This window comes from Ailuropoda melanoleuca, chromosome 4 (assembly GCF_002007445.2).
Source record: "Ailuropoda melanoleuca isolate Jingjing chromosome 4, ASM200744v2, whole genome shotgun sequence".
In the NCBI taxonomy this organism is placed as follows: Eukaryota; Metazoa; Chordata; class Mammalia; order Carnivora; family Ursidae; genus Ailuropoda; species Ailuropoda melanoleuca.
This window is the reverse complement of record NC_048221.1, coordinates 5,136,586-5,150,309: the sequence shown is the minus strand read 5'-3', so window position 1 is coordinate 5,150,309 and position 13,724 is coordinate 5,136,586. Positions and strand designations below refer to the sequence as shown.

Genomic DNA, 13,724 nt, shown 5'->3' with positions numbered 1-13,724 from the left:
TTTCCTACAAGCAGCTCTGACCCATTTCTCCCAGGATCCCCCCGAACACATCCATGTGGTCCTTACCTCTAAGCCTTTGCATGTGCTGTTCCCTCTGCCTGGAATACCTTCCATCCCCATTTACTGATGTCCACTCAGAAAACTCATACTGAAGTTAAAGACTGAGTCTCACTTTCCCCTGGGGGCACATTCCAAAATACTCTGTGCTTGTGTCCTCTGCTGGGTAGACCGGGCAGGGAGGGTATGTCCAGGGCAAGGAATTAGAAAATCTGAAAGGCAATGAGGAGCCACAGAGGGTGTTTGAGCAGGAGAACATCCTCACATGGAAGGATAGAAAGGGACCCTTCCTTTGGCTCCTCTGATCTTTCTAGAAGGGCTTTAGTGGGGGTGGGAGGAGATGCTCTAGCTTTGGCCATCCAGACCACCCCCCCCTTGCTGGGCCCCCAGTGGTGAGGCCAGCAGGTCCCCCTCCCTCGGTGTCCTTCTGGTGGGGCTGTTTGCACCCCAGCGGCCCCCCCCCCAGTTGGAGCCAGCCCACAGCACCTGCTCCCTGGGCATACAGCAGGCGAGTGGGACAGCTCTGCAGGGAAAGCCACGAGCTGCAGCCTGGGGGCTGGGGTGTCACCTTTACGGAAGTGCTGGTGACTCCCTCCACCGCGGAGGAGTTTGGAGGCCCCGTGCAGCTGACGTGGCGTGGCTCGTGGCTCACGCAGGACTTGCTGGGGAAACGGCGACCTGGGAAGTGAGCCCCGTGTGCAGGTAGAGGCCAGCCTGGGCTGCCCGAAGTCCAGGGCTCCAGGGGAACCTTGGGGACCCTCACCCAGACCTCTGCTCCCTCCCCCACCCATCTCCGTCCCTCTCGCTGTCTCTCTCATACTGTCTCTGAGTCTTTTTTGCTCCCTCCAGCGTTCCTGCCCTAGATCTCTCTCTCTGCATCTCTCCCTGTGTCTCGGGGTCTCTGGTTCTCTTGGGGATTCTCTCTGTGTGTCTTCATACCTGTGTGTCTCTTTTGTCACTGTCTGTCACACCTCTGTGGCCTCATCCAAGCCCCGCTCCGGGCTGGGTGAGGGAGAACAGGCCTCTCTCCGAATCGGAGGGGCCTTTCCTCTCCTCTCTTGGGCTCTGTTTGCTCAGACCCTGTTGCCCTGAGGGAGACCCTGCATGGCCCTGGGGACGGGACAGGAAGGGCTGGCCAGTGGGGTGGCGGCCAGGGCCAGGCCTCACACAGGCGCGGGTGGGAGCATGTGGCTTCAGTCCCCAATGCCTGCGTCTATTTTGGGGGGCCCTCCAGTGGCTGCCTTCTCTATGCAGCCCACCGCCTCCAAAGCCCACCTTCCCTGTGTACCCCACCTCCGCTCCCTCCTCTCTGCTCCTTCTTTGGGTGTTGCCCCCATACCTGGCCCCTGTCCCCTACATCAGGAGTCTGAGGACAGCTGCCGTCGTCGCCTGGTTAGCACTTAGGGGTGGAAAAGCACAGGCTTTATGGAACCCCGAAAAGGACCTGATAGTGCTGGTCATTATGGGTGACTATACCCATTAGTGTGTGTGGGGGGGCACTGGGGGGAAGGCCGGGGTCTCAGAAGAGGGTGTGTGGGGATCTGGGAGGGTCTGCTGTGGTGTGGTCGTCTAGGGGTCTGGCTGTAGGGAGGGTCGGGTTTGTCACTGGGGGGTGGTCCCACGGTGTTCCGGGAAGTGGTGGTTAGGTGGGTCCAGCTGCTGTGCAGACCTGTGCGTGTGTGTGCTCGGGGTCTGTCTGTTGTGGGGTCTGACTATTGTGGGCATGCACTGGTGGTAAAGATCTGGGGGTTGTTGGGGTCCAGTGTAAGTGCTGTGAGGTTCCAGTGGCTGTGAGGATGGGAGTGAGCATTTGTGCAGACAGTTCGTGGTTACAGACCTCTGGCTGTCGTTCACTGGGGTCTGTTGTGTGTGGGGCTGTCCTTCGTGGGTTAGTGGCTATCTGCTCTCTCTCTCTCTTTGCTGGTTTCCCTCTCTCCTTCCCTCTCTGCCCTTCCTGCCTTTTCTCTTTCATTCTGCATCTCTCTCTCTTCCTCTCTGTCTCTCCTCCGTCCCTCCACAATGCATTTTCACCCACGTGTTTATCGAACAATTGCTTTGCGCCCACCATCTGGGGGCGGCAGGTGCCTGAGGGCCTCTGGGCCCTGCTCAGATGGGAAGAGCAGGTGAGACACTGCGCACCCACCCGTGGTTGGCCCTGAGGGTGGAAGTCACTGGTTCACTTGGTGCACACCGCCTGGATGTTTATATCTCAGAGACCACCCACTGCCTAGGTCAGGCCTTGCTCCCCAAACTTCAAGTCTGATGTAGAGGGGATTGGGTGGGTGCAAGAACCCTGTCCTTCATAGAGGCTCATGGGCATTGAGAGAAGGAATTGGCCATGCAGATATTGAAATGGGAGGGCACTCCAGGCAGACAGCATGTCCTGTGCAAAGGCCCTGGGGCAGGACTGGGCCAGGAGTGTCGAGGGAACAATAAGGAGGGCCCTGTGGCCCAAGTGGAGTTAACAGGGAGGACACAGGGAGGCGGGAGGCTAGGGAGGGAATGGAGCAGGTCATGCAGGACCTTTTGGGCCTTGGGGAGGACTTGGTCTTTTACGCTATGAGAGGTGGGAGCCCTGGAGGGCTGGATGTGTTAGGTTCTGCAGACATGCTGGCCCATGCTCCAGACATGGCCACTTGCAGTGTTTCCCTCTTTTTTCCTTTTTTTTTTCACTTTGGTAAAATACACATAACATAAAATTTGCCATCCTAACCATTTTTAGGTATACAGCTCAGTGGTATTAGATACATCTGTAATGTGCGACTGCCACCAGCATCCGTCTCCAGAACTTTCTCATCTTTCCAAACTGAATCTCTGTCCCCATTAAATACCAGCTCCCCAACCCCCCAGACACCCCCAGCCCCTGGCACCCACTATCTACCTTCTGTCCGTGTCTCTGACTACTTTGGTGGCCTCGTATCAGTGGATTTAGATGGTATTTGTCTTTTTGTGACTGGCTTATTGCACTGAGCACACGTCCTCCATCCGTGTTGCAGCAGGTGTCGGCACGTACTTCCTTTTTAGGCTGAATGTTGCAGTGTGTCAGTGGACCACGTCGTGTTGATCCGTTCATGTGTTGATGGACACTGGGGCTGCGTCCATGTTTTAGCTACTGAATCATGCTGTGTGAACACAGGTGTGCCCACACCTCTTGGAGTCCCTGCTTTCAGTTATCTTGGGTGTAGACCCACAAATGGAGCTGGTGGATCGTATATGGTAGTTCCATTTTTAAGTTTTTGAGGAACCCCCATACTGTTTTCCACAGTGAAGGGCTGCACCATTTTATATTCCCACTGACCATGCCCGAAAATTCCAGTTTCACCACATGCTTGCCAGCACTGGTGATTTTCTGCTTTTGTTTTTGTTTTCGTTTTGTTTTCTCTTTTTTTGATAGCAGTGTCCTCACGTGTGTGAGGCTGTATCTCGTACGGTTGACGCTTGAACACGGGAGCTGGGGGCGCGACCCCCGCCAGTTGAACATCCGCATACTGCGCTTGGCTCTCCAAAACCTACGATCAGCCCGCTGCTGCCCGGCAGCCTTCGTGATGACATCAAGAGTCGATGAATGCCTGGTCTGCATGTTAATGGATCGCGGGCTGTGTTCGTACAGAGGTCAGCCAGAGAGAAGACAGTGTTGTTAGGGAAATCATAAGGAAGAGAAAGTGCATTGACGGCCCGGGACAGTGTTTATGAAGGAACCCGCGTGTGTCCACTCACACCCGCACTGTCCGAGGGCCAGCTTTCCTCCCGAATGTTTAGCGATATCAAACCTCTCATCATGGGCTTATTGGCCTATTAGATATCTCCTTTTTTTAAAAAATAATTTTTATTTTGTTAGATATATCCTTTGGAGAGATGTCTGTTCAGGCCCTTTGCTCAATTTTTAATTGAGGGTTTTTTTTTTTCTTGGTCGTTCTTGCTGAATTGTAGGTATTCTCTATATATTCTGGATATTTTTTTTTTTAATTTTATTTTATTATATTGTGTTAATCACCATACAGTACATCCCCAGATTCCGATGCANTTTATTGGCCCATTAGATATCTCCTTTTTTTAAAAAATAACTTTTATTTTGTTAGATATATCCTTTGAAGAGATGTCTGTTCAGGCCCTTTGCTCAATTTTTGAGGGTTTTTTTTTTGTTTGTTTGTTTTTGTTTTCTTGGTCGTTCTTGCTGAATTGTAGGTATTCTCTATATATTCTGGATATTAACCCCTTATCAGATCTATGATTTGCAGATATTTTCTTCCATTCTGTGGGTTGCCTTTTTGCTCTGTGGTTAGTGTCTTTTGATGNGTGCAATACGTGCCCTCCCTACTACCCATCACCAGGCTATCCCCTTCCCCCAACCCCTCCCCTCTTAACCCCTTATCAGATCTATGATTTGCAGATATTTTCTTCCATTCTGTGGGTTGCCTTTTTGCTCTGTGGTTAGTGTCTTTTGATGGTGCCTTTTTTCCCCCTTTTTTTTAAATAGCTGGAACAGGGGCCGCTGGGTCCAGGCGAAAGCTATCCTGGGACCTTGTGTCACAGCTGCCACTCATTCTGATTGAATGGCCCCCAGGGCCCCGGCCCAGCCGGGTCTTTATCAATCAGGCTAGGATGTAGGCACTTCTCCTAAAGCAGGGTTTCTCCATCACATGCTGGATGATCCTTTGTCCTGGGCACTGAGAGGTGTTGAAAAGCATCCCTGGCCTCTACCCACTCTCCCCTTGTCATGACAACCAAATATTGACAAACGTCCGAACCACTGTCCCAGAGCTGGAGGTGGGGTAGGAGGCTGCCTGGGGGATGTGGGGGGCAGGCTGTGAAGAGGAGGAGTCGGGAGCTAGCCTCAGTCTCCTCACCTGTAGAATGGGAGCCTGGGGACGATACAGGACCCAGCACAATCATTCATTCAAGTGTTTATTGAGCATCTGCTCTGTGCCAGGCCCTAGAGCGGGGATACCCTGGGGAGGAGAAACACGGGCCTTGGCCTCACTGGAGAAAGAGAGATGTTAGTAAGTTACACAAGTGAATGTAAAATTACCTGGATAATAAATGCTGAGAAGCGGGAACACCTGACGTTCACTGGGCGCAGAGTAGGGGCGCCTGGGAAGCTCGGGAGGGCTTCTCAGAGAAGTTACAATCAGAGGATGAGAGTGAGGAAACCAGGGGAGGGGAGGAGGAGCGGTCCAAACAGCAGGACCGTAGGTACAGGGGCCCCGTGGTGAGTCCCAGTGGTTGGAGCACAGAGGGGGCCAGCCCCCCGTGTGGGGGCTTCATGGGTAGGGCGAAGGAGCGTGGTCTTGATCCGCTGAGGGTTCTGGACTGGAAAACGGCATCATCTGTGGTGAGAAGATCCGTCTGGCAGAGAGCGTCTATAAAGTGCTTAGCACAGGCAGAGCTGGGCACCCAGAAAGGGCTTGGCTGAGGCCGGTGGGTGTTTCAGGAACCCAGAGAAGTCACAGGGTCCAGGCCCTGCCTGTCTCCAGCAACGGTGGTGTACTCCAGGCTTGGGGGCGGCGCAGGGAAAGCGGGATGTTTCTTTGAGTGCAGTTCCGGGGGATGGAGGAGGGACAGCCACCCCTGGGGTGGAGGGCAGGGCTCCCAGAGCCGGAAGCTCTTTTTCTCAGTGCTCTGGTCCCATTTCACAGAAAGCAGCCCAAAGCCCTGGGGCTCCCTGGGCACCGAATCCAGAACCAGGAGCTGCGTCCTGGTGTCAAGGTGCCTTTGGGGTCTGCTATGCCTCTGGCTGCATCTCAGGTCTCCAGAAGGTGGTCTCTGGGGTCCAGCTGCCCAGGTTCCAGGCCCAGCTGTGTGGTCAGTCGTGTGACCTCCCTGAGCCTCTGTGGCAAGAGGAGGCCAACCTGGCTCCCAGAGAAGTTGCGGGAATTGACATATCGTTCACGTTCATTCATTCACTCAACAAAGGGCTATGAAGCACCTACTGTGTGTCAGGCGCTGTTCTAGGCGCCGGGACACTGAGAGGTGCCGTCCCTGCCCTCAGGGGCTAGTGTTCTAGCGGCAGAGAAGCACATTAAGCAAATCAATCAGTCAGTAACTAAAAGGTAAGGGAGTGGTGAGTGCCCTGAATAAACGCAAAGCAAGATAAGGAGAGACAGGAAGGGGTGTGTGTGGAGTGGGGATTTAACCGGGCGGTCAGGACAGACCGGAGGAGGAGAGATCTGGAGATGGTGAGTGAGGGACCATATGTGAGTATCTGGAGGAACAGCATTCCAGGAGGTGGGAACAGCCTGTGTGAAGGCCGGGAGGCAGGACCGTGCCTGGAGTGTTGGCAGAGCAGGGAGGAGACCCCGTGTGGCTGGAGCGGAGTGAGCGAGGAGTCACAGCCACGAGGCTTGGAGCAGGATTGATGAGATGTGTGGGTGGATGGTGTCTGGACACCTTTGGGGGAACTAGGGGACTCAGGTGCCCGGAAGAGAGACCCGGGGCTTGAGTGGGAGCAGGGGCTGGCTGGGTCCTGGACGTGGCTGGACAGGCGGCACCTCTGAACTGTTTTCCTTGGGGTCTGGGTGGTGATGGGAGCCAGATGCTCTCACCCTTTCCTGGTGACACCACCTCCAGGCTGGTTAGGGGGCCTTGATGTCCACCAGGCAGTTGGGCCCCAGTGTGCCTGGGCCCCCAAGATCTGGGGCTCTTCTCATTTTGGGGGTTGTTCTGGTTTGGGCTGGATAGAGGGGGAGGTGGAGCCTGAGCGATCTTTGTGGCTGGGAGCTGAAGACTTAAAGTCCCTGAGATGAATTTTGTTCCTGGTCAGTTTCAGGAGGTCAACGCTCCTGGGGGGCACTGTCCTGCCATTGGATCAGACCCCATGAGCCCCAGGGACCTACCTGAAGCTCAGAGAATTCGAGAACAAAACACCTACTATGTTTTCAGACTAAACACGTACCTGGGTTGCTTACCAACCCAGGCACCAATCTTGTACCCATTTGATAGTGGAAAGACTGAGGCTTAGAGAGCAGCCGGCCCCTGTCTAAGGCCATGCAGTGTGTCATTATCACAGCACGGGTGGCAGACACCCTGTCGCCTGCCCCACCCCCTTCCTGCCTATTAGTCTGGTCCTGAATCTGGGACTCTAGCTGGGCTTGTGGGTTGGGCACAGAGGTACCAACGGCTTCCTCTCCATGGGCCCCGGGAGGGGGCAGAGGAGAGGGTAGGGCCCGCCGCAGTCCCAGAGTGCCTTGCATTTTCCCCTTGAAATCTGAGTTCCCACAGAGGGTTCTCGGTTTTAGAGGTTGGTTTCACTGGGGCTTTTATGAGGCAGGGGTTTTCTCAGAGTGAGAGGGCCCCAAGGCTCCATCAGGCTCCCCAAACCCCGTGAGAGTGCAGCCTCTTGGGACTCTGTGGCCTTTCTGAGGAATGGGCTGGGCTGTATCAGCTCCGTGGGAACAGCCTCTGTGGGTCCATAGACCTCCCTGGGCAGTCTTCTGAGTCAGAGGAAAGCCACGTGGAACAACTTGGGGAGGAGGGTATCTTCTTCATTCCTGGCCCCCTGAATCTGGGCAGGGAGGAATGGAGAAGTCAGAGCAAGAGAAGTGGTTTCCAATCATCTGCTTGCACACCTCTTGTGACAGGCAGCTCATTACCTCTCGAGGCAGCTTCTGCTGGGTTAGCGAGCTCACTAACTATTATTTATTATTATTATTATTATTATTATTATTAGAGAAAGAATGAGAGTGCTCATGAGTGGGGGGGCAGGGGCAGAGAGAGAGGGAGAGAGAATTGTAAACAGGCTCCATGCTCAGCGTGGAGCCTGTTGTGGGGCTCAATCTCATGACCATGAGAGCATGACTTGAGTTGGACATCTAACCAACTAAGCCACCCAGGCACCCCTAGAAAATGTCAGACTCTGACTCCAACCTGCATCTCTATTCCCTAATCTGTGGTCCTGGCTCTACCTTCTGGGGCCACACAGAGCACACCCAGTACACCCTCTTTTTCAAATATTTCCCTCCTGTTATTTATCAAGTATCTATTCTGGAGATCTGTGGACGGGGGTCATAGACCCACAGTGATCACCATGGTGATGGTGGAAACCCACAGGATGCTGGAAGCCCAGAAAAGACTCCTTGCTTAGCTGAGAGGGGTCAGTTTGGTGGGCTTGCTATAGGAGGTAACATCTATGCTCAGTCCTGAAGGATGAGTAAGATTTGGCTGGGGAAGAGGTGAGAGAAGTGGAAGAAAGTTTAAGACAGAAGGGACAGCATATAGAGGTGAGAGAAGACCTCTTCAGGAAACAAAAGAGGTTCTAAGTAGCTGGAATAGTGTGTTTGAGGAGGGATACCGGGGCTCCTGAGGCCAGAATAAGAAGATGGCTGGAATAGTGATCCAGGTGGGAGAGCAGTGATATTCTCATTCCTTAAACAGGGTATGAGTCCAACTTTGTTTCATATTGCTTAATTGCTTTGCCAGGAAGCAGTTTATACCTTTGCCTTCTAGGTACACAAGTGCCCATCTCACCATATCCTTGCTAGCATTGGGTTTTATCATTTTTAAATCTTTGCCAATTTCAGCCAGAAAAAAACTGTTATCTCATTGCGTAGATGAAAACAAATGAGTATTTCTCTTGTTAGGGAAGGGGGTGAACAATTTTTCCAGATGTGCATTGGCCACACAAATGTCATCTCTTGCCTGTGAGTATTAAGAAGGCTTACACCCACTGGAGAGTTTGTGGTCATTTTTAGTTCCCCTCATAGCACGGAGCAAAGGGAAAGCTTGTGGGCTGCTCTCTGACCACGTAGGTGGGGGATTTGTAAGTCAGCCTATCCTCTCTCCTTTGATTCATCTTTTTTTCTCACCTTTTTTTTTTGTCCTTTCAAAGTTTTAAATTTCTCTCATCTGTTTGTGGCCCAAGTGACTGTAGCTTTGCCCTCATCTGGGGTTTCTATGGGCTCAAAAAAGAGTGTTGCTGAGCTCCAGAGAGGTGTTCCATGTAATACCTCCTGGATATGCCAGGTGTCTTGTATGTACAACTCTCTATTTAATTCCCAAAACATCTGCATGTGACATGGTCCCTTGAGCCCATTTTATAGTTGAGGAATCTGAGGCTCAAAGATGTTAAGTCATCTGTGCAGCATCTCATGGCAAGTATCGGCTATTTCTCTTAGTTTCACTCAGTCAACTCCTTTCTTGAACATTCAGATTCTGTTTAATTCAATTCTAATTTTGGAAGAGAACGCTGGCCATTTCTCCATACCCATTCTCCCACCCTGACCAGTCAGGGGAGGGAAACTCTGTTCTTTGTGAGGTAGGAGCTATGGCGTCCAGCTCAACAGCAACATTAAAATACAGGGGAAAAAAGGAAAAAAACCCCAAGAAAGTGGGGGGAAGGAATCACAGGACACCCTGGGAAGAGGGTTTCCACAAACAGCCCCAAGGCTCAGCTCCTGAGTTTGACCTTAGTTTGGTCTTCTAAAATCTGGGTTCCGTGTTCTGGGTCTGTCTCTGCCACTAAAATCCCATGTGAATCTTTCCCAGTTCTGGGTCTTGTTTTCCCTTTCTGGTAGGCAAGTTATTTCTTACATTTTCTAGCAACTATATTTTTCATATCTGAGCTCTGATTGATTCTTTTTTAAAAATCTACCTGTTTTTGTTTTATAACCTCCTGTTCTTGTTTCATGGCTAATATTCCATCCTTTATCTTTTTGAGTCCCTCAATCTATTCATTGCAAAACTCCTTTCAGATTGTGCCAATGATCTCCATTTCCTCTGATGTAAATTCTCCCAGTGGGAGGCTTTGTGGGAACTTCATGAATTCCTCATCTCTTCAGGATATTTCTCCTTGGTCAGAGTCTCTTGAGAATGTGTGCTTTTGATCTTATATATTAGGGGCCCTGTACTTATATGGGGGGCACACCGTTTTCATAGGGCACTTCTTTGGTGCCTCATTCAAGTTAGTGTTTTCCTGTCATTTCTAAGTGTTTGGGGAGGAATGGGAAGGCCTCAGTGTGTACTTGGCCCGCTATGTTGAAAGGAAGTCCATTTTCAGTGTGATGAGTGGTCTCAGGGTTCTCACAGGTATTTTCAACATAAATAACAATGGGAGCAGCTCGGCAGAAGCCCTAGTGGGAGAGGATTCTAATACCACCACCATCACCACCACCACCATCAAATAAAAAGTAGACATGTGGATCATTTACTATTATGTACCGGCTTTTAACACCCAGGATCTTGTTTATTCTTTACATAACCAATGAAGTAGGTACTACTATTTCCCTCATTTTAGAGGAGGCATTGGAAGCTCATAGAAGTGATGTGACATGCCCAAATGCACTTAGCTAGGAAGGAGGATTTGAACCCAGTTCAAGCAGGCTTAAGGTCTTAACTCTGTCCATCCATTGCATCATCCCGACAGCATGGGCGCTTATCTCAGCCCTGTCCCATTATTAGCTGTATGGTTTCTGGATCCTTTTTCCCTCTGTGGACACTGATCTCCACCTGTCAGAGGTTCTAAATGAACTCAAAACTGTGTCTTCAGTGGAAGAAGCGGGGAAAGCCAGGAAGGTTTAATCTGGTGTGTTAGAAATGTGGGAGCCCCGAAGCCTGTTGCGCCTGCCTTCTGGCCATGCTGAGTTGGGAACTTGACTTCTCAGAGCCTCTGTCTTTTCATCTGTCAAATGAGAGTTATGACCGAACTTTGTTCTCTGAGAGGTGGTAAGTGCAAAGTGAGACACTGTTCATGCCTGGCACCTCGTAGGTACTCAACAAACATAGCTGCTTTCCTTTGAGGAAAGCAGACTGGAGTAGGGGCTGGGGGGATGTAAGCGTCAACCCATCAAAGGGTCCAAAGGGAGGAGGAGTTTTCCATGAACAGAGAGGATGAATTCTAACAGGGAAAGGTCTGGCGAAGGTGGGTATTAGCTCCATTCCAGGAAAACCTTGATCGTGAGAGCTCACACAGCCTGGCAGTGGATTGACTTGCAGTGAATGAGCTCCCCGTCAGTCCAGAAAACCAAGCAGAGCTTTGATGGCCATGGGTCAGGGAGGCAGTGGAGGCTGATGGGCCTGGGGTGGAACTGGCTGGGGCCGTCTCTGGGGGAGACCCTTTTCCTGTTTCCTTATTCGCCACTGCTGTGGGCTTTTGCACAGGAGTGCCCCTGACTCACTGCTTTCCATTGAGTGCTTCCTCAGCGACCACAGGAAGGCCCAGCCCAGCCCTCGCTGTGTCTTCTCTAAATAAATTCAGGCAGCGGAGCTATCTACTGCCCCATCTCCCTTTGGGTTCCTGTGGAGGTGGGGGGTGGTGGTTAGGGGGGGCTCAGACCAAGCCACAGGGAGGGGGTACTCAGGAAGGGAGCTGCACAGTGAGACTAGCTGTCATCTACCTCACTGGCTTGGCGCAAGAGCCCTCGGTCCCTCCTCTACCTGACCACCAGCCCTCGCTGCCTTTGGGCATTTGCTGGTTTTGACTTGGTCTTAGGGGACCCCTGCATTTCATCCCCTCCTGTTCTAGCCCGTCTGGCCCCTGGTCCAGTTGTCTCTCAGCTTGCCTGCGCTTCTCTTCTGTCCTCTCTCCCTGAGCCAGGATGGTGCCTTCGGATGCTGGCCCCAGGGCCCTGGGCTATGCTCCACACTGGTGCACATCAACTCCTGGGCTCTTGCCAGCAGCCTTGAAGTTGGAGTGGTGGTCAGGACACCATCTGAGGGCCCTCGACAGGGCCAGGTGGGCAGCAGGAGGATGCTGTGACTGGTGGGACGAGAGACTCTGAGCGAGAGCCTGTCTAGGGGCTTGTCTTGATTGGGGCTCAGAAGATCTGTCTTGGCAGTGGAAGGCCCCTGCCCAGCCCTTTAGCAGGGAGAGAGGATTCATTCAGGCTGCCGTACCCCACTCTCAGGGCCCCTGACTCTCGAGCATTACTTCATCTGCTTACTCATTCATTCACTTGCATTTTACTCCTTAATTTATTCAAATACTCACTCAGACATTCATCGGTTCATTCCAAAAAACATTCATGCAGTGTCTTCCTCCATTTACTCCCTGACCCCAGGGTGGAGAAGGGGGTGAACTGAGGTGCACATGAGCACTGTTTTCAGGAGTCTAAGATACTCTCACTTTCATAAGCACACCGCAGAGGTCTCCAAGCTGAGGATAAGTAGGGTTGGAAAAGACTCCTCTGGGCTGCTGGTGGATTTGGAAGTGGGTGGGGGCCAGGTGGGCTAGGAGATGGCTGGGCTGCGGCCAGGGCTGTGGGGAGTGTGGAGGGGGTGCGTGCCCATATGGATGGGGAACTGGTGGAGGTGGGGTGAATGGGGCCAGGAGAGGAGGATGTCAGGGGTGTCAGTAGTGGCTCTGGGGCTAGAGTGGTTGGTGGCCCTCACCATGTTGGGAGGAGGGGATGGGAGGGAAGTCAGAGTTATTTGTGAACTTGCTGAGTATCCCCAGGACAGCCATGTAAGCTCCTGACCTTCGGTTTTCTTCTCTGTAAGCAGGATGATACATTCCTGCTAGGTGTGGTGGCCTCAACATCTGAAAGGGGTCAGTGAACTTGGCCTCCTGAACAAGCATGTATTAGGTGGTCTGGCTGCCAGGAACAAAGTCCAGGTGTGAGCAGTAGGCAGGTGCAAACCCAGGGCTCCCCACTTGGCTCCTGTGGTTCAGGGTCCACGGACTGCAGATGCTTCTCTAGCCCACGTGACGTGGGCCAGTGTGGGGCTGCCTCCCACTGCAGCAAGCACCAGCAGGTGGGCAGGGGGCCCAAATGCCTGTTGGGCTTCAGAGGAGGTTTTGGGTCTTGGTGCTGGAGTACCCCCAGGAGCCAGGATTTCTCAGAGGGAGTACCAGGCACTGGCACAGGAGTCTCTCTGGTGACTAGGACTTCTTGGCCACTAGGGTGAGTGACCTCAATAACCCTTCCTTTATTGCCCTAGTAACCATTGTAGGACCTGGCACTGTGCTGTATGAATGAATGAATAAATATGCATTCCAAGGTATTTTGTAAAGTAAATATTTTGTAGGCAAAAAAATTTGAGAACCTTTAAATCAAAAAAAGGTTAAGTGTGTGTGTGTGTGTGTGTGTGTGTGTGTGTTTTGCAGGACTTCTCAGGGCCTTTAATGATTCTTATATAGGGAATAAGATATGCAGTATTTCTCAAATGCATTGTATTTTTCTTTTTTCTTTTGGCAGAGCACCCTTGGCACTGGGATTCTTGACAACATACTTTGGGAAGCGTGGACTTAGAATCATGGTCAGAGTTCTGAGGAGTGTTGTTTTTGATGGCTTATTCCTCGATCCTCTTTCATACGTGATCTGAATGATCTTATGCAGCCACAGACACTAAGGCCAAGTGCTGTTAGCACAGAGCAAAAGACTAAATTCAAATAATAACATTGGAGAAGAAAAACTGCTTTCCCAATCAAGAAGGCTATTGCAGTTTATCTTAAAACTGAGTGCTAAGTTTCCTGGTGGCCAAAGCAAAAAGGGAAATGCGGTAGGCTTCATGATTTTCGACTGGCAGTTAAAAGGAGGGCCAAATATTTCCTTCCTCCCTCCCTCCCTTCCCCTCTCTCTTTCTTTCTCCTTCCTTCCTCCTTCCCTCCCTCCCTCCTTCTTCCCTCCCTCCCTCTCTCTCTTTCTCTCTCTCTCCCTTCCTTTCTCTTTCCCTTCTTTCCTTCTTTCCTTCCTTCCTTCCTTCCTTCCTTCCTTCCTTCCTTCCTTCCTTCCTTT

General features: G+C 51.8%; 1 protein-coding gene across 1 annotated transcript in view; it reads left to right on the top strand.

Moving 5' to 3' along the window:
• Positions 1-629: 629 nt before the first annotated feature.
• Positions 630-13,724, top strand: part of NFILZ (NFIL3 like basic leucine zipper) — a 21,131-nt gene continuing 8,036 nt past the window's right edge. Inside the window, exon 1 of the mRNA XM_034657644.1 lies at positions 630-759. The gene's annotated coding sequence lies outside the window, so the exon portion shown is untranslated. The remainder of the gene's footprint in view (positions 760-13,724) is intronic.